The 27,422-nt window shown below is 39.3% G+C and overlaps 5 non-coding genes across 5 annotated transcripts; all 5 read right to left on the bottom strand.

Moving 5' to 3' along the window:
- Positions 1 to 20,150: 20,150 nt before the first annotated feature.
- Positions 20,151 to 20,291, bottom strand: LOC141001816 (U4 spliceosomal RNA). The gene has a single exon (XR_012179612.1). It is a non-coding gene; the product is annotated as a U4 spliceosomal RNA (small nuclear RNA).
- Positions 20,292 to 21,055: 764 nt separating this feature from the next.
- LOC141001815 (U4 spliceosomal RNA) lies at positions 21,056 to 21,196 on the bottom strand. Its single transcript, XR_012179611.1, has one exon. It is a non-coding gene; the product is annotated as a U4 spliceosomal RNA (small nuclear RNA).
- Positions 21,197 to 21,969: 773 nt separating this feature from the next.
- LOC141001814 (U4 spliceosomal RNA) lies at positions 21,970 to 22,110 on the bottom strand. The gene has a single exon (XR_012179610.1). It is a non-coding gene; the product is annotated as a U4 spliceosomal RNA (small nuclear RNA).
- A 738-nt stretch (positions 22,111 to 22,848) lies between these two features.
- LOC141001799 (U4 spliceosomal RNA) lies at positions 22,849 to 22,991 on the bottom strand. Its single transcript, XR_012179595.1, has one exon. It is a non-coding gene; the product is annotated as a U4 spliceosomal RNA (small nuclear RNA).
- A 665-nt stretch (positions 22,992 to 23,656) lies between these two features.
- Positions 23,657 to 23,797, bottom strand: LOC141001809 (U4 spliceosomal RNA). The gene has a single exon (XR_012179605.1). It is a non-coding gene; the product is annotated as a U4 spliceosomal RNA (small nuclear RNA).
- Between the last annotated feature and the right edge of the window lie 3,625 nt (positions 23,798 to 27,422).

Here is a 27,422-nt window from a genome sequence, read left to right as displayed (position 1 = left end):
CTCCCCTTTTCATCAAAGAATATCTTTGATTTGCAACTAAACCTATTTTCCCTGCTTTGACTGGCTTGCGGATCTGGAAAGGTTTCAGAGATGATGAGCAAAAATAGAAATGATTGGCAGCTGAGGAAAGGGGCCAAGAGGCAAGTGTGTGCAGTGTCACATCAGTGAACTAGCTGCAGCCTGTAAGGCCTGTCTGCTCAGACTCAGAGAAGTGTGTTCACAGCTGAAACACACATCAGGAAACCCCTGATCCATTGGCTTTGCACAGGCGTTGCGCCATTGGCTATTGTTTACTGGTATGAGTTCAGACAGCTACAGTTCAGGTGTTTCTGTGTGATTTCCGTCTCTTTAAACACAAAAAGACGTCCAATGTGCTCCACATTTTGCCTGTTTTATTCATGATGAAAAGGTAGATGAGGGCATATGCAGACGTTTGTGCGCATGTCTCATAAACTGTAAGACTTCCAGCTACTTGGGAACATACTGTATCACCAAGCTGAGTACACTACACTGTACACTACATAAATAATTGCTATCATTCTGATCCTGACATTTAAGAGCCTTAAGTAGGCAGTCATAGAAACTTACTGAAAGGATATTCCCTGTCATATCATATCTTTCTCAAATAAACCCTCTACAAAAACTGTGTTAACTTGCCTCCCAGGAAGGTAGTTAATAGATATAATTTATGCAGCTATAACCACTTTTTACTGACAGCAACAACAATGTAAGACCTTGAAATGCTGCCAGCTGTGCTACCAGTGATGTTGCATTAATAAGTGTGGAGACTGGCTGCATGGCCAGATTAACCTAAAAAAAAGGGGCCCCAGGGCAAAAATTAATTGCTGCGCCCCTATTAACCCTTCTATTCCTCCCACTCGATCTGTGTATTGTTTATTGTGTACAGTATTCCTGTACTGGAATAGTAACTGGCCCCAGGTTTTCTGTTCAGTATTCAAGCACAAATTGATTTAGCAAAACATATTTAGTAAGTGCAATATCAACTACAAAAAAAATCCCTAAACACGTACTTTCTTAATCAGATTCTTACCGTGAGGGATGAACACGTGGGGTGGGATGTATTTTTTCTGCCAACATTTAAACAGTTTCGCCTAAATTACTTCTGATATATCTGTATTTTGTTGTTTACCTGCACTTTTCTCACTGGTTTTAAGTGTTGCTTTACAAAAGGTGTCATCATGTACTTCTGCACACCAATCAGGATTTAGCATGCCAGTTTCTGAGTTGTTTGGTTACTGTCAATCAAACCTGATCAATCCACGCAATTATTGATACCACTTCATTTCATGCACGACCCGCACTTCTCTGCCTTTGACTGGCTCGCATCTAACGTTATCCTATGTCTGTTTCAACTGCTCACGTTAAAGTCAAAGCTGGGGGAATTTTAATGACCCTGGTTGTTCTGCACTTTTCCATGGTGAGCATTAATAAGGTAACTCATTCATTCAATCCAATTCCAAGTAATGTAAATCTGTAGGAACTGCCAAAAAAAGGGGATTGAATGTAAGAATGAGTGAATATTGTAGGAGACAGACAATGCGAGTACTGCTGGACAAAATGGAGCAGACTGCAGTCATTCAGTTCTCACTTGGCAAGTTGTGACAGCTGTTATATTCATTGTGGTAACAAGCTGTTACAGTGTCTGCTGCGTTTCCCGCTGAATCCTGATGTAGACTCTGTCATTTTCTCCATCTGAGAATTCTTCTAGCCAAAATTGTTATAACACTTATTTATATCACATCGCTGGCACCGCTATCTTTCATTTGGCTGTCGGAGGTCTTCCAAGTGGCTCCATTAGCAGACTCCTCATCACTATGTTTACTTTGGTTCTGACACATATGCGGGAATGCTACATTCCCCATTCTCTTGTCTCTCCATCTCATGTTGGATAAATTATTCACAAGTGATCAGATTCCAGTAGTATAATTATCACTGTCCGACACCAACACCTCAGCAGTTTCTTAGCAACTGCTATCGGCACATTGTCTGCTTCTACAACAGCAGTATTTTCCATCGATTTGAAACCAGATTAATTGCTTGTGGAATTTATGAAATAACACCATAGGGATTGTCCCAAAGACAACTGCACTCAATGTTCCTCATAATCAAGGATATCTTACTGTTATAGCAGTAACTCCTCATCTGATGTCATAACAAATATTTCAGCTTTCTCTTAGACCACACAGACATCCTTGGCAACACTGGCTCTTGATGTGGGATTTATAGACAGCGAAAAAGAGAGACAACAGCTCCATGCACACTGGTTGGGGAGATGAAAAACCTCTGGACTGTGCTCGTCCATTATTCATCCACACTTAGAGCTGGCCTGGGCTGTGTATGTCAGCATGGATGGCAGACAACCACCGCAGGCCACAGGCTGAGGGAGTCAGCCTTGGTCTTAGTCAGTGAGCTGGTGGCTCAGATGGCTATGTGGATGGCAGCCAAAACAAACAGGAGGGAGGTTCAGAGAACGGAGCAGGGAAATTGTTGAGGCTTTGTTTTGGAAGATTTCAGATCAGTGATTGCCACTTGAAGAAGTTTGTGGGCCTTTTTGACTAAATAGTCCTCAGACAGACCCAAAGACCTAAATAGACCCAAAACAGAATACTTGCTTACTTTTTTGTCATTGGATTTTCAACACATTTTAGGAAATGTGAATATTAGACTGATAACAGATTAAAAACGCTTTGTTAGAGAGGTCATTTTTGCATGGAATGTGCCAACAAACTGCTGTGCGACTTCGACATTAATTCAATGTTGGAAAGCTGTGCAAGGTGAGGATAAAAACACCAGAAAGACGAGAGCCTAAACTGCAGAGTGTTATTTGTATTTATTTTTACTGCTTTTTACGTAACTGTATTGAGCTATCTAGAGCAAGACCGATAAATTGGTTGATGATATCTTATTGCAGATTAGGAACCCTAACCCTAAAATAACCATCACAGAAAATATCATGGTTTAACAGCATTACGGTATACAGAAATACATTATTATTATATGTTACAATGCCCGTTAACCAATAAAAACAGAAGAGTGTTTTATAGTTAAACAAACACTTTATTATTATAATTTCACAAATCATTATTTTCCGACAGACATGAAACTTGATATAATCTATTTATAATTTGTAATTTAATTTTTATTTTTAATGTATTTATTTTTTAATGACACTACTACAGTAGAATTCAATACCTCCCAGTGAGCAAAAAGTGGTCTAGATCACGTCTTTCAGACATCATTTATGGACATCCAAGACGTCTAAAAGACGTCCTCTGGGGAGCCAGAATGAAAGTTTTTTATACGTCTTTTCTGGATGTTGTATAGACATTTATATGTCGTTTGTCGACTAATTCTGGCTGTCCGTGGACGTCCAGATCATAGCCAGTATGAACGTCTATTCTCAACTAATTCTGGATGTCAGTGGATGTCTAGATTATGGCCTGACTGGACATCTTTTCTCAATGTCATTTATCGACTAATTCTGGCTGTCAATGGACGTCCAGATTATGGCCTGGCCCGACGGACATGATATCAACCTGTTTTGGACTGAGCTAAGATGAGCAAATGTACATGGTATGATAATTTTCAGTTTTAGTACCACGCTATACATTAAAACCAACATACCACTGCAAACCTTTCGCAGGTATATCATCTGTGTCGGTTGAAATATTTCAACAAATTTCAGTATAGAAATGCCAAAAACCTGGTTGAGGTCATCAGGCTTACGATAGAAAATGTTTCTGGGACGAACAGAGATCTCTTCCTTGGTTCGCCTCAGGGACGAAAGGAATTTTTGTATGTGTGTGACTATCGCATCACAAATGAAAAACTGAACGAAGCGCTGACTACATCAGAGCACATCTTCTCATGCTGCTTCAAAAGTTACCATCACTGGCTGGCTATTCCGGGGAAAAATCATTTAAAATAGAGTCACTGTTTTTTTCAAAAACTAATTTAAGAGATCCTCATCAAAAATGTCAGACTCCTTTAACTCTCAAACATTATCAGCATTTGCCTCAAAAATCCAGTCGCTGTCAGGAAACAAAATTCTCATCCCAAGTCCAAATACTGATACTAAGTAAGCAATACATCTAGAGCACCAACCTTGCATGGGCTGAAAGACGCTGCCCATAAACCTAAGCTGCAAGTTGGGTCCTGTGGTCAAAATGCAGGCACAGACGCAGGTAAAAAGGTTTCCTGTAAAGGCTTCTGCACTAAAAAAAAGGAAGAAGGAAAATTGCTCCCATGGTTCATGGAGAGTTAAGGTGATCACACATTACAAAACACTTGGGTGATCATTTTGGCTGCCTACAGGGAGGCGGTGAATGGGAGGTGATGTGTTCTAAATTTAACAGTTCAGCAATCTGTCTCTGGAGGAGGCCATTTATCGCACCCAATGACTTTAACACGGTTGTCGCAGCATGGACCTATGTTTGAGTGAGATCCAGATTGAGTGGAAGCAACTTTCCTCACTTCCTCACAGGATCTATAATCAGTGTCTAGTTGCTATTTTGAGGAAGTGTTCAAATAGGAGCTGACGACTCAATCGACACAATAACCAATCTCCTGTTTCTGTTTCTCTTTCGCATCGGATATTAAAGCCTAAGGTCTGCTCAGTGCTCTGTTTTCTTATCAGTGTACCATGGGAACTTCTCTGTGCTCGCACTTATATTGACATTTAAGGAATTTCGTCACATTGATATTAATGTGATATCAAACAATTCATCTCCTTCTGGTTAAATTGCATTTTCACAATTGATTTCCTGTTAAGTTTTTCAAAAGACTGATACATTCTGAACACAGCAGACCAGTACAAATGCTGTTCGAATTCGAATCTTCATTGTTTCACCTGCATATTTTACAACATTTCAATTTAATTCGGTACATTTGCTGTTCACAAACAAGTGAAGTATAATGTATTCAAATGTAGTACTGAAATGCCTCCCAATAAATCGCATCACATATTAACCCTACACTTAGCAGGCTGTGCAACACTACAGTAAGGCGGAAGTTTTGTAGCATGGTTTGAAAGTCTATTGTACCTAGACATAAAGGTGCTATTTGTAAGAAAAGTTGATTTTTGAGTATCGTTCCTAACTCGTCAAAAACTGTCTCTTTGGGATGGCAGCCCGAAACGAGCCCTACAATTCCAAAGCGTTGACATCGACGAGTTGGGAAACCCAGAGCATCATTATTTGACGAGCTGGGATGGAGGGGAATTCTTTTTTGGGCTTTTAGCCTTTATTTTGATACAACAGCTAGGAGAGTCAGACATGAAAGGGGGAGGGAGGGAGAGAGAAAAGCAAGGTCCAAAGGTTAGAACGGAGCCGAGGCTGCTGCCATACATGGGGCGCATGCTCTACCAGGTGAGCTATCAGGGCGCCCCTTCATATTATTTTAATGTATTTGAGACTATCTGATAAGCATAAATTCGAACCGCTTTACAATTTGCCTCTCATTCTCCCATTCACAAACACACCTCACCACAAAAGCGTCAGTATCTGATGACTTGGGAATGAGACTCAACAATCAAACAATCAACTATTGTTCTCCAGGAAGTTACATTTTGTTGCTTTAATCAGGGGTTTTGTGTCACAACTGCTCATTTAAATGCAGCTGAGTCATACAAACAGAGGCAAAGCAGCCACAGCAGGACTAGCTCTAACTACTGTGGCCATAGGTTGCTATGCTAACACCAGCTATTTACCCTACATTTTACATGACAAAGAGGAAACTTGATGCCTGAAAGTCTCCACACATTACCTTCTTGCCCACCGGTCAGCCTTGGTTCAACCCATTGTTGTGGTTTCATTTGAGGCTTTGGGTGACAGAACATAAACAGCAGAGAAGAACGAGATGGATAATGCATTTGTCAAGTGGTATTGCATTGGCAGACTGCAGGGAGAAGAACGGTGCTATAGTAGCCTGTGTCACAGTTGATCACTTTTGCATTCTGCGCATGTTTGCAAATTTAGAAAACAGACAAAAGAGACAAATATCCTATGCTGCATTTAAAGTCATTCCCACTCACCTCTCCTAAACTTTTAATAACCAAACTGCTGTGTTGATGGTGTTAAAGTATTGTTTATGTTAATTATTTTGCACAACTCAACAAATCTGCAGTAAACAGTTTACTGTTCAGTTTGCTCTACGGCCAAACATGAAGTAATTTTTGTATATTTAAACAGCATTTTATAAAAGTTTGAAGGCTATATTACTAATACTGTGAACTGTGATATGTTGGCTGTACCATGTACCGAGTATTACTGTCTGATGTAAAAACCTTATCGCATTTCTGAGTCACAACCTCCTTACTTTGACATTTAGGTTGCTGCTGGGTTTTTGAGTCCTTGCTTTGTATTCAGCTCTTCACAGCAGAGAGAAGAAAGCGACAGAGGACCAAAGCTCCAGGCCAGATCAAAACCAAGGACACAGTTGTATGGTATGCACTTTCACCAACTTTGTACCCAGAATACAATGACTCACTTTTTTCTTAAAAGGGCATTATAGATACACATTAATCCTAATTTACTCAGTGTTCAAAAGAAAGAAAAAGGTATAGAAAATGTGAATTTAGACTTCAAAGGCGTCACATGTTAGGATCCTAATTTGTAATTGATCTTGATGATTTAGTACAACTCTGACTGCCTTTCTCATTAAATGGGATTCTCCGGAGAAGCTTCTTCAGTGTTTAAGTGAAAGCTGTTAGACAATTAACCTGTTATTACTTTTCAAACTCAATAACAGAAATAAGCTGATGGACCAAACCACCAGAGAGTGTCGCTTTACTGTTTCAGTTTGTTAACAAGATGATTTAATACTTCCGGACTTCCTAAACTGACCGAATAATAAACATTTACTGAATAAATTCTATAAATGTGAAACTTCAAAGTCATGTTTGTTGGTTGGTTGGTTATTTGTAATGTTTTTATATGATGTTTCCATAATAAGAGAGCACTTCGATATTCTGAAGAACCTTTTAAGATTAGATTCCCAGAAATTACATCATCAGTAATATAGAGTGTAAACAGAAGTATGGCCAGATGGTGTTGTCTGCTCACAGTTTGCATCTCTTGCTGTTTATACTATTGTCAACTGCATGCATCTCATTTCATCCATAGACTTTACTCATCACTGTTTGTTACGTAGGCTTTCAGATGGGTTTGTTATGCTCCACACTCTCCAGTTGGCATTAAATTCTCTGCATTTCTACAAGATGTTTGAATAATTTCAATACACTGCTCCAACAGATTGTGCACGACTGTTTCAGTTTAATAGTTTTGGGTGTTTTATCAAGTCTGAATCAAGGGGTTTGATTTTTCGTCATTTTACACTATTACGGCAATTTAAGAAAGACATTTTCCATTTGTAATGCAACTTGGTTCCTAATCATATTTATATTTGTCAAAGTTTTTTGTTGCCCTCTCCGGCTTTGGTTGCGGTTTAGCCATTTGTGTCTTGAAATACTGGAGTGTTGCCTCCGAGATAATGTTGTGCCCTCCGTGTTTAGTCAGTGGAATGAGAACCTGTCTGACAGGGGATTTGTCATGGATGTTGACCATGTACTGACGCTCCATCACTCCCAGGTCTCTGTGTGGTTGTTTGTGACCTACCAGGCCTGGACGCAGACCCAGATCAGCCTGCTCTTTGGGAAATAATAACCACTCTCACAGAAAAAGGTTGAAGGTTAGGACGGATATCCAATAATAAAGCTGGCTAAGTCCTTGTTCTTGCATGCTGGTTTCTGCATTGACATTACCCATATGTCAATAGATCCACTTTATGATAGAGCTGGCTTAGTGGTGTTGACACTGAAGAGCTTTGTATGGCAAATGTCAAAACTGGCTGGTTTCATTGACTGCCACTCAGCCCCCACGGTTCAAGTTGACACCAACGACAATGAGTCTCTTACAGAACCTCACGACACGCTGAGTCAGTCAGCAGAGTTGAATGGCAAACCTGTTGGAGACGTTCAGATTTTCTATTTTTAACAAATTTTATGCAAGTAAAAGCCAGCTCCCATTTACTGACAGGACTGTTTCTGACATGTTCAGAATGAGTTCACATCAAATTGTCAGTCAAACTTACTTGATATTAGCAGAGGTATGTCTGAAGATCACTCTGGTCAATGAAATTTGTATACCAGAATGTGTACTTTGACCAGTACCACGCATCAGTGCTGCTGAGGGTTTCATCTGCTGCATCTGCTGCTATTTTTAATGAAGTGGAAGGCAAGATAAAGATCAGATACAGTTAAGCTTCAGCCCTCACACTCTCTGTGTCCCTTAGAGACATGATGACTGAAAAACAAAACATAACCGCAAACTGTGCTAGCAAGTGAAGTTAACGCATCTACTAGTATGCACACTGCGAGAGGGTCGAGGTGTAAATCAAGCCCAGAAAGTCAAAACATCTTACAAAGCGCCGAAAGCCTAAAGAGGGATTTATTATTGTGTTTTAAGGGATTATTGTGCATTTTCAACGCCTGTACACTGGCTGAAAAGACAGCCTGTGGAGACTGCCAGAACACTGATAGGTCAGCTTTGACTGCTTGTGTTTTCTCTGACGGGTGAAGATTGTTGATAGTTAAGGAACAGTCAGTAATGTTCTCCTTTTCAGTAACACATATCAAGTAAAGCCATCTGTACTGCAAACATTCTGCTTGCTTTGATCACTGTTCTTTACCACAGTGAATTAAAAACTGTAAACACAGCAATGCATGGCAGTAGGCTCCAATTATCAGTAATGAGACAAAGCTAATTTTCCCATCATTGCTGGTAAAAAAGTATGACTACTGTGGGGATTATGATTAAAGCACAATATGGCCTGATGATGCACAATTCTTCTGGTTTGCGTAAAATCTATAAATGCTATATACTATACATCAGAATGTTCATAATGATCAATAATGATGATGATGTGATTTTCCTTTACAATCGTTCAGAGAGAGAGTGAGTAAGAGAGACAACAACTGCACCTAAAAAATACTGTCCTTCATCTGTTTAGTATATTTTTTTATGTCTGTGACGTATTCTGCAGATATAGACATTGAAACTGTTGCAAGACGCTGGTATGATGACTTTCCATAGACCATTTTCGGGTTTATTTTTGCTGAGAAAAGCACGTGTGAGGCGGAATACATAAATGAGACTCACGGAAATGAAAGGCAACATGTGTCGCAATGTACAGGCGCTGCTCACGCCGTGGAGATCCGTTTATGAAATGTCTGTTGAATCAAAAATAGATTTAATTTAAAGGGGAAAAAAGTATATTAAGTGCATGATAAACACAGTAACATATAAGAAACAAGCAAGGGGGAAAAACAAAGTTAGAAAATAAACTTTCTAACGCACATCCCGCATGAATCCCCATCAAAGAGTGCTAATAACGAAATGTGACACAAGATAACAAAGTGGCACAAAAACACTTTGCTATATTGTGTCAGTAAAAGGCCTCTTTCCTGTTTTTCTCTGTGGACTACATACTCTCATAATAAATACTGTGGCAGTCAAAAGACCTGCGGGGCCCTGAGGAGACTGATTTAGCTGCCAATAAAGGAGCATATATGATTATGTCCTCTAAATTTGATTTGTACGGAAGGAAAGATGACTTGCACTTCCGATGGCTCTAATTATGCTTCATGGGGGCAATCATCACAACATCAGTGGGAATGTACTCTCCTTGCCATATTAAACATCCTGCTTCAATATGAATTATGCATGCCATATAAATGTTAAAGTGGATTAAGTGCCAAGATTAACACAAATTAAATTAAGCGAAAAAATCTTGTGTATAGAGGAACACTTGTCATCCCAATCGCAAAACCTACAAACCGACAACTAAATGCTGCCTATCAGTATCAAACTTTGTATTCTGTTGTTTGAGCCTCTTACTGGATTTTCCACTTTAATGATAATGAAAGCACTTTGAATAAACCCCCCAGAAAAACCTTGCTCAAATAAAAAGTTTACTCAACTTACTTTTTCCAGACGTTTTGACTGAGATTGTATTTAAAAGGTATAGTGTGTAATATGTAGTGGTATCTAGCAGAACAGACTTGGCAGAATAGAATGCAATATTCTGAAGTATGTTTTAATTAGTGTATAATCACCCGAAAATAACAGTCATTGTGTTGCCATGACCTTAGAATGAGCCATTTATATCTACATACGAAGCGGGTGGCTGCTATTTCCTGCCAAACAATTTTTATTGTTAGAAGTTTGAAACCAAGTTTAAAAACAACATTCTGATAAAGGATGGCACACCATATTTATTTTGAACAAGAAAATCACAGGAGCATGAAGAAACGAAAACTCCAAGACACTAAACGAAATCGGGACAACCGGCAGCATAAAACAAGAATAACACTGGAGTTGCCTTTCAAAGATGGAAATCTCTGATGACAGAGAAATATTTGCAGACTGACGCTGAAGTTGCCTGCTTTCTACTGGACAGGTAAGTGTAACGTTAAAGATTACAACCATTGGTGAAGTGCTGCCGGAACACACCAAACTGCCGCTCCGCCACTTTTTTCTCCAAGTGAGGAAATTAAAATGTTCAGTTTGCATAATCCGGTTAATTGTTAAAATATTAAAGAGCTGGGCACTCTGTGTGCAAGGGGCTGCATTTCACCAACCTACACACTCAAAACAAGTAACTAGCGAGTAACTAGAAGTAACAAGTAACTAGAGTGAATTAGCATGATATTTTCAGTGGCAAAAATATTCGGTCCCATCTGAATAAGAAGGCAACCAAAAGGAGGCATCCAAAAGCCAAAAAAAACAAAACCTCAACAGAAAATTACAAGAAGTTAACCGCATGTCTTTGGTAGCTCAACCCTCTGATTCCTTGCCCTTTAACGCACCGTACACACATTTTCAAACGTCCAAATGTTGTGTTGGGTCTCTCTGAAGTACATCACAAAAATGACAACATGTAGGTCTAATGAAGAACCCCTGCTTGCAATGTTCAAGCCTATTTCTTGTGAAAGAAAACAAGCACATCCTTGTCCAAAGCATCAACAGTCTGTTAACCACTTACCCCGCAGTGTAAAGCTGTCTCTGCACGCACGGCGGTGGCAGAAATAGCAATGTTCTTTTTGGCAAGGACATGAAGTCTCTTGAAACGACTTTGCCACTAATGAAGTGCATTTTGGTTGGGAAATATGGCTCATTTAAGTAAACATTCTGTAATATTTACCTCTTCCTCTGTAGCACAGTAGCTCTACACAAAAGGAGTGTTAAATCACAACAGTGCTTTACACTTGGGGCTCTCATTCACTCCTGAAGTTTTTCAGGAACTCGTAGAAGCTTCCTATACATCTGCACCATGAACACCAGTCAAACCCTTAAACAAACCATCTTTAGATCAAGCCCGTCCTCTTCAGAAAACCGTCCATATAGGTCAACTGTGAAAACAACATAGCAGCAAGGATGAAGTCAGACAAAGCAAAATAAAGACTGATGAAGCCTAGGTTGAGGTCGGAGATGGACGGTCGGTTTAAACAAGCACAGGATTCAAGTGTGAAACCAAAAGTTAACGGTGAGTTATTTTAACTTACTGACGTAGTTAAGTTATTTTTACCCAAACCACAATGTTTTCCTGAACCTAACCAAGTAGTTTTCCTGCCTATACCAAACCAAAGTGCAAGCAAACAACTAAGACAACAACTAACGCCTGCTGCTGATAGGCTGCAATGCTTTTGGGAATGCTGATATATGTCATTTTGGAAGTGACAGGCAATTAACCTTTTCAGTCGTTTAGGTATGAGGATCTGTTTCGTTTAGATAGGACTCTGTTTTTACTTGTGCAAACTATGTCTAACCTATTTTTGTTTTTTTGTGCCTGAAAAGCTGGCTTGAGTAAAAACTTGTCTCAACTCAGGGCACCCACTATCTCACCTGGTAGAGCACACACCACACGTACAGAATGAGTGAGTCCTTAGCAGCAGCACAGGTTCAACTCTGACCCATGGCCCTTTGTTACATGTCTGCCTCTGTTTCCTGTCAACCACTCCCCCACAAAAAATACATGATTATATGAAATATGTCTCAATTCAGAACTTTCTCATCTTTGATACTTTCAGATTTTAGCCAGGCAGGGACCTCACACTCCAAGTTGTTCAACACCCCAATGTTCCCTCAAAAATTGTATGGTGTTAGATTAGCGCACGCAACACCAGAGCCCATTTTTAGCCGGCGTTAACAACTGGCGAGACAAGAACAGATGAGACACAGCACGAAGGGCATGACACAGTGAAGTCAGAAGTAGTGCCTTAATAAACTCCCACCTGATGTCCCAACCTCAAAATCCTGTACCTTGTTAAAACTTCCTGGCTGAGCTCAAAGAAAAGTAGCCTATACGTCTCACTTTGCTATCACTCAATTACTGCAGAGCCTCTCAGCAGTACTCTGACAGAATACCATCTAGGACCCAGCACCTGCAGACAGCTAACAGACTGTATGCTCACATGAGTTTAATAAGTATATATTTTAACCTTGCTTTGACGGAGACAACTCTCTGGCTAAAGTAAGTACCTAACATAAATCTTTCTGAGCATTTTCTAAAGCATTTATACTGGTACACCTCCTGAGCAGATTTTACTTGTTAGTCTGTCAAATCAAATTCAATAAATATACTCCATTTATACTGCATTCATTTTAGAGCACATTTTTCTTGCATGTAGTAATACACACAATTTGGAAATTAAATGTAATATTATCATCCAAGTATAGACAAAAAGCTCTGTATTAATAGTCCATGGGAAAGCCTCGTCTTTGATGGGCACAAAGTAGCCTAGCACAATTATCCTCAACAATAAAACATTCAAATTGTCATGATATGATCTTATTCTTTGTCTTTATCAATTAATGTGCCCATTTGGACAGGAAAATGTTGCTCATTTTCTCTGACTAATTGCTTTGACCAGGCTTGGACCTGCTATGCTGTTATAATAGGATTTTGAAAGAGCCATTTTCTAAGGGATTATAGGGATGGTGCTGCCTTCAGTACGAGCTCTTACTTAACTCAGTTTCGCTTGAGAAGGTCACAATACCTTGGAGGGGCTGGGTCCCAGGGAATAAATGTTTTTATACAGTCTTTACATTTGGGGACTTTAATTGATTCCCTAGTAGAGGCGGTTGTACAAAATTGCTCTGAAAATATTCTTTAGTGCTGGGTCTGCCATTTCTACAAAGCTGTGATATTACATGAAGAAATACAACATGTATGTCAGACTTGATTCACGATATGTAGCTTGATGAAGTCTCAGCAGGCTTGATGGAGGATTACAAGGAATTGCACCATTGGCAAGGGTGGGGGTGGGGGTGGGGAGGAGGGGGTCAACATTTGGTCATATTATAATTTCTAATCAAATGAAAGTTCTTTGTGAAGTTTGCTTATGAGTAAAGTTGGTATATAGGCACACTTGTTAAAACTACACACCACACATCCAAGTTTGACCTGAGAGCAGGCAATAATTTTGTCAAAGAAATCCAATTAAAAGCACCTGGATCCTGAGGAAACAGGGGAGACTGATACCTTTTAAAAAGCTATTTCTTAAAGCCGCAGGCTACTAGGGGGCTACCGGGGCTCTGGTTCTAATAGTCTGAGGGAGACGTGGTTCCCTGTTCTGACAAACGATACACTGACACGTGTAAAAAACAACACACAAGCACACCATTACACAAGCTAGGAATGTTTTTGGCACTGATCCTGATCTGAGTTCTTTCAAACTGGGTACTTATGGCTACAGACTCCAATCCAGCACTTATGTTTACCTAACTGTTGATTAAATATGTATCTGGCATATTTAAACAGCTGCAGTGTGCTTAATTTGGCATATCTTACTTTTCACAAGCTTCTTGCTCTACATACTGAAGTTCCTGATTCAAAACTATGAAGTTGATAAGCTTTAAATTTTGATATAGAATTAAGTTTCACCAGGACGATGCGACTGACACAGATAAGAAGCGATCAGCACGATTGTACAGTGGTGTTGCAAAGTGATGCTTCTTTTACCTCATAAAAAGCTTTTGCAAGAGTACTGTCAGTGGCTTGCAGAGAGCAAGCAAACCTTACAACAGAAAATTTTTATTTTGGCCTGCCATCAAGTAATACACGACAATAACATGCCACCACTGATGCTTGTTATCTTTAAAGGTGCAGTAGGCGATTCTGGAATAACATAGATGATTGTTACATCGAGTCATTAAATACTGATGTCAGCAACAGTCAAAAGCAACGTGCTAAAAGTGAGAAGTTGCTTGCTGAATGTTTTGTACACTACTCATTGCTAATAAGAGAGAAGAGATGACAGATTCATTACTGTTAGGATCTAGAAAATATGTGTATTTTGCCAACGCAGGTGAAAGAACAGAGTCAATCACCGGTGCTACAAAATCATTTTTCACATTTGCATGATTGATTTCACCCACATAAAAATTAAAATGCTTGCAGTGTAGAGCCAGGCTGTCATTTAGTACAGCAACACTAGCAGAGTGAGGTGGACAAAACGCAGTAGAGTTCAGTAAAGAAAGGATCTGCTTTTGATCAGCTTTATTTTAGTTTATACTAATATGCACCAATTAGAGTGGCAATGATCGTTAGCACTGGCTTGGAACATCCCTATCTCAAACTTCTCAACCTGCAAAAACTATTCACAGATATTCTGACTCATTCATCAACACACAGTTGAGGCCTTATCAAACATAACTAGAAGAGTTCTGTTACCGACATCCCAGTTGCATCGCAATTATACAGTGTGAATATCCATTGTTTACTGCTGAGCTAATTAGACAGATTAGCCCAGTTTTGCACATAATAAAAGATGAAAAACACAGCTGAATAGTGCCAAAATGTGAAATCCTCACAATGATGTAACACTGAATGTAACTGCAGCTTGTTGGAGTCTGTTCATTAAATCACACTACCTCACTCACCATTACGACAGGTCGTTTAGGTGTTTGTGAAGAAGGAAAAAAATCGTAATTACAGACATAAAAAAAAAACAATTTAAGAAACTTTTACTGGCTGTTTTGCTTTTGTGTGCCTCAAATCTCAGGAGATGGACATTGCCACCTTTTGGTCTAGGATGCATGTGAAAAATGCCTTTGTTTTTGCTATGAATTGCAGTCTTAAGTCCTATTTTTACCAGACTTGTATAACCTCTTGGCCTCTAGTAATTTGTAATACCTGTGGAGAATGTACGTAATCTTAATCCCTTGAGAATCTGCCAAAAATTCCACCTAAAATTACCACCCATATTTTGCCAAACACAGTATTATCCTGTGATAATATTAGTCCTGGGCAAATCTGCATGTTTTTCTTTGGTGTTGTATTTTATCAAACATCTGTTTTCTGTTGCCAGACAACAGAACAATTGTGAAATATGATTGCAGCTCATAATATGTTGAACAACAGTCAACAGCTGTGCTGTGAGATCATCTATATTGACATTTAAAATGAGTGATGACAGAAGGTTGTGAGCAACGAAAGGTTAGTACAGCAACAAAGCATTTGTTACTTGATCTAAATGAGCTGTGAATTCATTTGTATTTATGCTTCCAACACATGCAGAAAGTGAACAAAACAACTGTTAACTATACTATTAATGTGGCTGTTGAAGAACGGACACTCCGCTTCTGAAACATTGATGATACATTGTTGCCTTGAAATCATATGCGGGGGAAATTGTCAATTACTTAATCCTGTACGAATGCGCCACACAAAACACTAATGCAGTGGGGTCATTTCTAAATCACCTGAGGTCCCCCAATAATATCAGTAGTGTACGAATAGGGCTTTAAGTGTGCAGTGTTGTGTTATGGACATTGTACCCTTTTGGTGCAACATTAATCTTTATGATGGTGAATAACACAGTCTGGTGCTGAACAATTCTCAAGAAAATCAGCTATCAGCTAAAGTGATTAAGACAAGAGACAACCAGAATAACAAGAAACTGCTGTACCAGATCTGGCTGTGTGGTGTTGTTGGCAGTGTAATCACAGACTCCATTCTCAGTGACACAAGAAAAGTGTTATTGCATTTTAAGGCCATTCATCATCAGTTATGCTGGTATTGCTGGTAAATAAAGCTGACTGATAAATAATTGATCATTACTTGCATCTGTCTTCACCAAATTCCACTTCAGAGCAACATTTATATGTTTCCTTCCTTCTCTGTGATCGTCTAATATTGCTATTTCTCACACTTTTTCAAGTTGTCATGGCAGAGTATTAGGTTAAGCTTTCAACTTGCAATGATCACACCTCAGGTTATCCCGATAGATTGTAATACTACATAACACTGAGCATGACTTTAAAAATATAAATACTGTTCAGCTGTTTCATATGCACAGAACTGCCAAGCATTGCACATAAAACTGTAAAACATAATGATTGCTACAGTTTATGGCTCCTTTATTCCTAAACATGAAGGACTATCTTTTGACAGCCCCTATGACTCAAAAGAAGGGGAAAACGAGCAAAAGAAAGCAAAATTAAGAGAGGAGGAGACCAATCACCTCTGCCTGAAGGGTTTTCAGAGTAATTGAAGCTGAAATACAATCACGATGCAGCAGGGTGTCAGGGTGTCACACAAGGCAGCTAATTGGGGGCAACCCCTTGTACACCACGTAGTGATTAAGCGGGAGATGGCATTAGAGGATTGGAGCAAGTTTAATTGGGTGTGTTGAATAACTTGATAACTTTTGAGGTTCCTGTTCATTCGTGTGATCTCTTCATTTCTGGTTATCTACCGAGAATAATGGGCTAATTCTTCTGATCAGCTCTGAGGAAAGAGGAAAAGTACTCACATAAAGGTGATGCAACAAGGATGTCCATAATTGGCCGCAATTCAAAGCATCTCTTTTAGATTTGCACCTGCTTTTTTTAATAGAATACGCTGTGATGTCTCCGTCTTTGAAGAGAAGCCTGGTTTTCCATTTGGAACATCGAGTTGTAACTGGATTTGTGACAAACAGAATCAAAACAAAAGACCTGCTGTGAAGCAGATTGCAAATTAGCTTGCAGAACAAAAGATCTGAGGAAAATGATTAAAACTAGTTTTTGTTTACTCTGATCTTGAAAAATGTCTTCATTTGTAACAGAGTATAGGCTAATTACGGTTTTTCATATTATACTAGTTGGGGGGAAGCATGGAAGCAGGGCAGCTAATTGCATGGTGATGTACGAAAGTAGTGTTCGTATTTCAGAAAGCTTTGTCAGCTCTACCAGTTACATCTTATCTTCATCCACAGTGTCTTTCCCTGGTGTATAGCCTGCCTGAATACATTCTACAGCTTGTACAGAGTATGAGGGGAAATTACTTTCTATGACGTGAGAGTGTCTTCCTCCATAACTGTCAAACCTGGAGAGTAAAATCAATTCACAGGAAAGGGAATATTCTCACACATTTCCTGAAAGAACTAAAAGACAGAGAGAAAGAGAGAGGGACAGTGAGAGAGAGAGAGAGAGAGAGAGAGAGAGAGAGACCAAGAGAATACACTGGTTTCCATAGCAATTGTCGGCACTGTCACATGGTTACCTAGGAACTAGTCCTGTGATGCTGTGCAATTTATTTGTTTATGTTTGGCAAACGTCCAGCTGTCGCTTACATAGAACAAAGCCATATCTTGCCATGCCATTTCTGACAGTAAAGAACTATCTGGAGTGATGGAAAACTCCTGCTTATCTCACATAATATCTCTACGTACCATAACTACATCTTAAAATGTAGAAAACACCGGGTCATATGCAGGTCAAGAGGACTGCACACAGGCACCATCAACCCTGAAACTCCATTTGGTGCGGTCTGATCAATGCTCAGTGGATGTAAATGCAAGTGCATCATCGGTCACACTGAATGAAGATTAAATGCAAAAGCTGTCTCAAGTAATTTATGTAAATATGAATCGCTCTTCAAAGCCGTAGTGTCACCTTTGATAAAGACTACCAATGCTCCATTTGTCTGAAAGCATGGTCCATTTGGCAGAATTTGATTACCAGGGATGAGGAAAGATACATTACAACCAGCTGGATTACAATAATCACATTAGTGAACTTAACTCAGAGTAATGATTGCTCAGAACCAATGCAAAATAACAAAATACAATTAAACTGTTGGGTTGCAGATGAACACATGCAAGCAGACAACTTAAAAGAACTTAAATGAAGTCCACTGACGTTAGTTATGATGGTACAATGCCTCATGTTACCGTGACTTATAATGAAGATTGAAAGCAGTGAGTCCAATAGAACCCAATGTGACTGAAAATAGAAATACTCAAGTAAAGTATAACCTCAAAATTGTAATTAAGACCATTATAAGAGTAAACTCTACTAAAGCCCAACAGATACTTGATTTTCGGGGCCGATGCCAATAAGGATATCAGTCAATTAAAATTTCCAATATCGATATACTATCGATTTTTTGTATTTTGTGATTTAACAATGTTGTTATCAAACTTTTGTGTCAAAGAAATGTAACAGCAGCAGGTGATTTCACAGTTTAACAATAGACCTTGTTGTCTAAAATGACACCAGTACAATAAAACAGTACTTGCTGGGAACTTATTGACTATAAATTATCCTAAGCATCTTTTTCTATATTAGAATCTATTTTAAAAAAAAGTCTTCATATCAGCACATTTGGACAACATATGCGCCAATACCGACATATCTGTGATAGACCAATATTGGCCAATAATATCCTCCAACCGATATATCGGTCAGGCTCTATATTGTACTTAATTACATTACATTAGTGGTTATTCTAAGTTTTCAGACAAAGATTTTCCCTTTTACTTCATATGTTTACAGTTCCAAATTTAAGTAATTGGTACAGGTATCCACCCGAAAAACATATCAGTCAATCACAAACTACAATTGATAGCAATCTAAAAATGTTCTCAACCCTAATAAGTACTCCTGAACTTAGGTACATTTTTCTAAAGCTAAATAATACTGACTAATACTAAATAAATATATTATTTCATTTACAATGTTGAAGGTTAGGTTCCAAACAATGCCACATGACAGTTACAATTATGGAGAGAGTTAGAAAATGAAGTGTGCTTATATAACAGCGAGGGTGTAAGAGAGTGTTTACAGGGTGACATGAGGTTTTGAGCTCATCTGCCTAATGAGTAGACTGACTTGATTACCCCTCCACCCCCGTGACTGTCTAAAAAGCCACCCCTCTTCTAATCAGAGATCACTGCAATTATGCTTCTCTACGGGGTGGTAAAACATGACTGCACAAATGTTACTTTCACTTAAGAAAGAGAATTTCAATCACAGGAGACTGTTTGAGCAGTAACTTTCATTATGCACCAATCATCATCTGGTTGCAAAAAAGGCAAACTTTCAAATTACAAACCCAAATTGTTTTTTATCTTTAAAATATAGAATTTTTTTATCATTTAGATAGAAAACACACTGACTTTTGTGTAAAGATTTTAACAGAAACAACTGTATGTTCCTCTACTTCACAGTTAATTTTTTCCTCACGTTCACCATCGCATATCCTGTTTAAGAGTGCCCTCTGCTGTTCTAGCAGGTATATTACACAATAACTAGAATACAGAGTATCACCAACTCTTTTAAGGTTTGATTTCTTCGTACATAAGAGTGACTACAAAAAAGGAAACATGCTGCTGTTTTATAATGTACAGTATATCCAAATATATGAATCAAATCAAACCCAAATCAATTTTATTTATATGGCCCAAAATCTCAATCACAGTGCCTCAGTGGGCTTTACAATCTGTACAATAGCGACATCCACTGTCCTTAGGCCTTTGAACATGCCACAACCTACAACTATCAAATGAGTGACACAGTAAATGCAAAGTTGATCAGAGAAGTTAAGTATCACTCAACTACTTTACTCAACACAAAATGATTTAGGGATGTTGATGTCCAATAAAGGTTAAATTAAATGTGTAGCATTATTTTTGTAGACCGATAATATTCACAAAACACAAAAATAAAAATTCTGATATGTCATACAATAATCAACCATTTACTCTGAACAGATTCATTAAAACATTTTATTGAAACGCCCTAATATGTACAACCCACACACTCCCTGCAGATACTAGATAGTTTTTCCTTTCACATGTATAAGAGTCTCCTTAGAGACCGTCAAAAATTGCCGTCGCCGACTATATTTCAAGTCGTCTAGGCGGGGTATTGGGTAAAGTTTTCAACTAGCAATAATCGCGCCTCGGATAAACCTCATAGGCTACGATACTGCCACTGCGCAAAGCTGACGAGCAGATGGAGACGACGGGGTAGTCTCTCCGGTCCACACACGTCTCTGTCATGGTTTCAACAGTGGGCGTGGTTACGAGTATACGACTTTATAATATATCGTTATAATTATGAAGAAATTTTACCCCAAGCGAGAGGACATGGATAAATTATTCATGCATCTCCAATCTGTGTGAACAGCACATGTGTAGAAGACAGAATAAGACTATAATATGCATAAAACAGTAGTGAATGTGTAATCGTGTAACCACACAGTCGTCATAATATCTTCTATAACATCTTTTTGTTTCAACTTTGTGGTCGGATCGTGCAGTTACTTGCTATCAGTTCGAAAAAGTGACGAACAAGCAATCCAACATACAAACTCACCCATAACGTTAAAGAAATGCACAAGAATTGTAACAAGTTATAAACGGAAGTGACGTACCCCGCGGTACGTCTTTGTTTTAGGCCCTCGAACACAGTCAACTGGGATACATGATTGCGTTCTGACCATGCCACTTTTATTTCTACTCAAATATCAATCGCATTTTTAACAGAGGGGGAAACGTGTAGCGATAACAGAACAAACCGAAACTACAAATACAATCGCCCTCTTCACGACCATACTGAAATACAGACGGACACAAGTGAAAAGCTGTAGTGTACCCGGGAACTAAGATAATTGAGAACTGTAAATGAATTAACGCTTTTCGATTTTGAGCATTTTTTCACCATAAGGATGCTTCAGTAGCATATTTTCACTTTAGACATTATATGAGTCTCCTTAGAGACCGTCAAAAATTGCCGTCGCCGACTATATTTCAAGTCGTCTAGGCGGGGTATTGGGTAAAGTTTTCAACTAGCAATAATCGCGCCTCGGATAAACCTCATAGGCTACGATACTGCCACTGCGCAAAGCTGACGAGCAGATGGAGACGAGAGTGTAGTGTCTCCGGACCACACACGTCTTTGTAATGGTTTCAACAGTGGGTGTGGCTACGACTATACGACTTTATAATATATCGTTATAATTATAGAGAAATATAAACAATGTTATCCCCAGAGAGAGGCCATGGAGAATTTATTCATGCATCTCCAGTGTGTGTGAACAGCACATATGTAGAAGACAGAATGAGACTATAATATGCATAAAGCAGTCCGTAAGTGTAATCGTTTAACCACACAGTCGTCATAATAACTTCTATCATATCTTTTTGTTGCAACTTTGTGGTCGGATCGTGCAGTTACTTGCCATCAGTTCGAAAAAGTCACGAACAAGCAATCCAACATACAAACTCACCCATAACGTTAAAGAAATGCACAAGAATTGTAACAAGTTATAAACGGAAGTGACGTACCCAGCGGTACGTCTTTGTTTTAGGCCCCCCGAACACAGTCAACTGGGATACATGATTGCGTTCTGACCATGCCACTTTTATTTCTACTCAAATATTAATCGCATTTTTAACAGAGGGGAAAACGTGTAGAGATAACAGAACAAACCGAAACTACAAATACAATCGCCTTTTACACGACCATACTGATATACAGACGGACACAAGTGAAGTGCAGCAGCACAGCCAGGAACTACGAAAATAGAGGACTTTGATTAAATAAACGCTTTTCGTTATTAAAAGCTCATTCGCTATAAAGAAGGTTGAACAACATGTTTTCACTTTAGACATTATATGAGTCTCCTTAGAGACCGTCAAAAATTGCCGTCGCCGACTATATTTCAAGTCGTCTAGGCGGGGTATTGGGTAAAGTTTTCAACTAGCAATAATCGCGCCTCGGATAAACCTCATAGGCTACGATACTGCCACTGCGCAAAGCTGACGAGCAGATGGAGACGAGAGCGTAGTGTCTCCGGGCCACACACGTCTTTGTAATGGTTTCAACAGTGGGTGTGGTTACGAGTATACGACTTTATAATATATCGTTATAATTATGTGGAAATTTGTAGAAATGTTATGCCCAGAGAGAGGCCATGGAGAATTTAATCATGCATCTCCAGTGTTTGTGAACAGCACATATGTAGAAGACAGAATAAGACTATATTATGCATAAAACAGTCCTGAAGTGTAATCGTGTCGTCATTATATCTTCTATAACATATTTTTGTTGCAACTTTGTGGTCGGATCGTGCAGTTACTTGCCATCAGTTCGAAAAAGTCACGAACAAGCAATCCAACATACAAACTCACCTATAACGTTAAAATTCACAAGAATTGTAACAAGTTATAAACGGAAGTGACGTACCCAGCGGTACGTCTTTGTTTTAGGCCCCCCGAACAACCGGGATACATGATTGCGTTCTGACCATGCCACTTTTATTTCTACTCAAATATTAATCGCATTTTTAACAGAGGGGAAAACGTGTAGAGATAACAGAACAAATCGAAACTACAAATACAGATGAATGAAATACAGACGGACGCAAGTGAGGTGCTGCAGTATACCCGGGAACTAAGAGAATATGGTACAGTAGATAAAAGAACGCTTTTCGATTAAAAACAGTCGTTTACTACACGGCAGCTTCAACACATTGTTTTCACTTTCAACATTATATCAGTCCCCGTGCGGAGACCGTCAAAAATAGCCATTGCCGACTATATTTCAAGTCGTCAAGGCGGGGTATTGGGTAAAGTTTTCAACCAGCAATAATCGCGCCTCAGGTAAACTTCATAGGCTACGAAATTGCCTCTGCAAAAGGATGCAGCAAGTAGATCACTGAGGTGGTCTCTCTAAGATCTACATACCCCTATGTTAGGGTTTTAACACGCAGAATAACTATTAGGAAACCAGTCCTTATACGGATGTTAACTTTAATGATTGGTAAAGCAATGTTTCAAACAAAGGTTTTTACTGTTCGTGTAATTATTTATGTGGGTTAAGAAGCATTATTTATGGGTGTGTAAACATGCCTAATTACTAAAGTTGAGTAGGTGGGGGCATAAACTGATCGTGGTTTGGAGTGGACAGGTCTAATGATACTTTCCAAAGTAAAAAAACAAACAAAACAAAAACAGAAGGTAGTTCAGACTAGCTCTACTGAGTAGTACATTTTGATTTTGGCACATTAAACTATGCTTTGGGCCAAATGTAGTCTAATTTTTGTTTAATGAAACCGATAAGAATACAGCACAACCTCAGACTTGCTATATAAAAAGTTACACATCTCATTAAATCAAATATTTAAAAAATGTACGTAGTGTTTATGTGAGGATTCGTCTAACAAGAAAATAAACACTATACAGCTGTGTTTCAACATAAGATTAAGAGATAATGCTTTCAAGACTTCAGGGATAGTGTACGCCCTTTACATGTATCCATAACACCACTACTATCTCATGCTATGATTTCTTTTACAATTAAAACAGTCTCCTTAGAGACCGTCAAAAATTGCCATTGCCGACTATATTTCAAGTCGTCAAGGCGGGGTATTGGGTAAAGTTTTCAACTAGCAATAATCGCGCCTCGGATAAACCTCATAGGCTACGATACTGCCACTGCGCAAAGCTGATGTGATGTTGGTATAGTCAGGAGTGTTATTCTGCTTCATGTAATATTAGGTTACGGTTTTTTAAGTTTTAATTTGAGGCGATCACACCGTCTTCTGAGCACGATCGTCATATCACAACATATACTCTAGAATCCAGCTGCTTTTGGTAGGCTTAAGTTCCATTTTATGTTAACATTTAATTCAAACTATCGCAGTGCATCATGGGATACAATCCCTCATACTTTCTATCCAGCCCTAGCGTCTTATTTTCCTTCACTTAAACGCATACTAACATTTCATATTGTACAGAGATTGCGCGTTTATATATAAAAAAACAACGCTATTGTAAGTATTTTACGTTTTAAAGCAAATCGGACAGTCTACGGTGGCTCCTTTGGCTGACTTTCTAATCGCGGATTTGTGTTCAGGAGGGCTGGCAAACGCGAACACTCGAGTATAAAGGTGTTTCAGCGTTGCAACAGTAAACAGCCACTGCCCTCTACGTATACATTAAATATGGTGTAAATTCAGACATTTTTGTTAGAGGAAAAGCATCTCAAACGAGCTGGAAAACGGATTTCTGCTCATCATAAAGCCAGCCTCAACATGGCTATGCTACTGAAACACCACCAGATGTCGGTAAAAACAAGGGCAAACTTCTTTTACTTTCCTCAAAAGGGTCTGTTGATTTGAAAAATGAGCAAACATATAAAATTAACCTACTTCCGGACCGAAAATATTTAATGTTACACAATCTTATAAAGGTGTCTTTGCAGAACTAACGCAAACGTTAGCGACGAATTTATTTAGCTAGTACGTTCACCTGAATGTTTACATAACTTTCACCGTTGGGATAATGTACGTTATCTGTCAGGATTAATCACCGTCCAAATAAGTTTAAAACTGTCACAACAGACAATGACACAGCAAAAGTTGTGACAAATTTGAATGCTGTCTTCTATTTGCGAGTGCCATACCGTGACATTATGTGACACGTGACAATAAGTAGCTAGATTGACCTTTCCTCACCTGCTAACTTAGCTGCTGCGGCCTCCGCGAAAAGTCTCTTGAAGAAGCAAAACTTTCAGGAGAAAAAAACTTGGAATTTGATCCAAGTGTTACATCCAAAGCACAGAGAAATTAATCCAAAAGAGGGCGGTCAGGGTCATTAGCTATCTTCCACCTGGTCGGTACCTGTAAGAAATGATGCCCTGCCTGCGGCCGGTGATGCTGGACTGAGGTTGTGTAACAGGAGTGAAAAATGGCGGACCGGAAATTCATTAAACAACTGTTGGTTTTCGTGCTTTTACTTGTGCTATGTTTATAATGGATTGCCTTTCATAGCATTGCCTTAGACAAATTCAGTGTTTGCAGAAACCCATTAATTTTAAGCATTGGTGCCCAGACGACTTTAGACTGTCAACTCTGAAAGTACACGCCGCTGAATATTTAATATTCCTGAGAAAGTCTAAAAAGGTGAACTGCGCTGTTGTTAGCAGTGGCAAACTAGTTTTTGCCAATTATTTTGCTGTTAAAATTTGTCACGATCATCTTCTCATTTCAATACGGAACAATGTTTCAAAGCGGACAGAGCTATATTTTTCAGAAATGAAAAAAAAGATACAGACAAAAAAACAAACATCTAGAGGCCTACCTAGATTAACAAGCACAGGTCTTACTAGAAATGCAAATGCTGCACAGAGCTGATGCACAAATTTCACCCTGAAGAGTCAAAGTTTGTGGACCAATACAGTACATTTTTGTTCATGTTTGATCATCAGTTTGGCTCAAGGGATTAACTACAGTTTTAAGACTGTAGTTTGAAGGGGGATGTCATAGTCACAGTAACAAGGGCTAGACCATTCATTCATTTAAAAAGAAAGTAAAAAGACAGATTTTTCAGTTCTAAAATCCCCTCGGAGCCAGCCACTAAATTGGGGGTGTCTGATACTGTACATGTATTCTGATCAGGCTTTAAGCACTTAGTAATGGTATGCACTTTGCACACTGTGTGTTTGTGGTATGACGCAAACTGTAATTTCACTGTGTGGATATTAGAAACCCTTTCGCTTGTTGTGAGGCTTCAGTGGGATAATGCAGGTGCTTCTGGGTGCTCAGCAGATAAGCATTGGCGTGCCAGGTGTTAAAGCTGCCTGGGCTGACACATTAGACAGGGATTTTCTCCTGCCAGAATGTCAGGCCAATGAGGTTCATAGAGGTAGGCTTGGATCACTGTCAGGGACAGGTAAGTACGCAGATAAGGGGATTACACCATGTTTGCGCCAAGTAATCTCAAATGAATCCTGCCAGCCACTGTTTCATCCTCACCTGGAAACCCCAAATTTCTCTTTTCTCAACCCAAGAAACACATTACATGAACAGAGTTCAATTCACAAGATGATCCTTTTAACCAGGCTTAAGAAGCATTTGAGGACACATTGGGTTATGGTCATTTAACAACTGTGACAGCAATAATCTCCTCTAATTCTCTGAGGCACCTGATTACTTTTTTGTATTAGTATTTCCGTCTTTATCACCAGCTCTGCCCAGTGAAGCGATGTGTGGGGTTTTGTAATCACCTGGGCCATGCCATAAATGAGTTTGGTGCTCCCCCCCTGCAAGCCTTAGACTTGACCTGTTGAACAAATAGGACTCTGTGAGAGCAGTTGCAGTCCCTTTGGGCCGTGATTCTCCCCGCTGGTAGGCAGAGAGATGAAAATAGAGTGTAACAGATGGCATAGCTGTTTCTGCCATTCAGCACAGGCTGCTGGGCAGCCCACATAATACCATGCCATCCAAATGGGGCTCAGTGGGCAGCCCATAGTCTTCAACATGCTGAGAGCTATTTTCCCCTTGAACCATCAATCACAGCGCTCCGAAAAGATAGGAAACAAAATCAATGTCATACTCAGGACACAATCCAACCTATATTACACCATGTGGAGCAGCTCATAGTAGGTTCAGTAAGACTGTTTGGGTTTGGGGAAATGTAAGCTTGTCAGTAAAGTCTGTAGACTGTGTATGTGCCAACTAGGCTGATCCAGCTTAGACCACACAGTGCAGCTTTCTCCGTATAATCACACTATTACAGACCTTGTCAAGGACACACAGCCTCTTTGAATTACCGATGTTACTGACTCAATAGGATATGGATGTGGCGCACACTTTGTGTAAAAGTGCGTGCATGCAAGCAGGTGTGTACGTGTATTGGTTTACTTACACATGAGTGTATTTGGATGCACACAGGGCATTGTGTAATCTGGGCTACATCACATCAGCCTGGTTAAAGACATTTACTGATGCTGAGAGTCCCTCTGTTCCTTCTCAGAGTGGGGCCACCTGGACAATACAGGATGAGCTGGACAAACTGTGATTAGATTGTGTTATGAGCAGAGAGAGGAAAACAATGACATTTTTCTTGGGTAAAGTGACAGCTCAGCCAGTGCAAGGGGACATCTGATAAGAGTTGACAAATGTCGCTCATGGTGCCTTTTAGTTTCTCCTTAAACTTCAAGGTCAAAGACACGGTGTTACATTAGTATTTCAGCTTCACTCCTTAATGCCACACAGCAGTATGTATGTACTGTAATCTCCATATATATTGTGGATATCTGTAATATACCAGCATATTTAAACATTAATCT

The sequence above is a fragment of the Pagrus major genome, chromosome 8 (assembly GCF_040436345.1).
Source record: "Pagrus major chromosome 8, Pma_NU_1.0".
In the NCBI taxonomy this organism is placed as follows: domain Eukaryota; kingdom Metazoa; phylum Chordata; class Actinopteri; order Spariformes; family Sparidae; genus Pagrus; species Pagrus major.
Note: the sequence above shows the minus strand (reverse complement) of the source record. Positions and strands in the feature narration are given on the sequence as shown.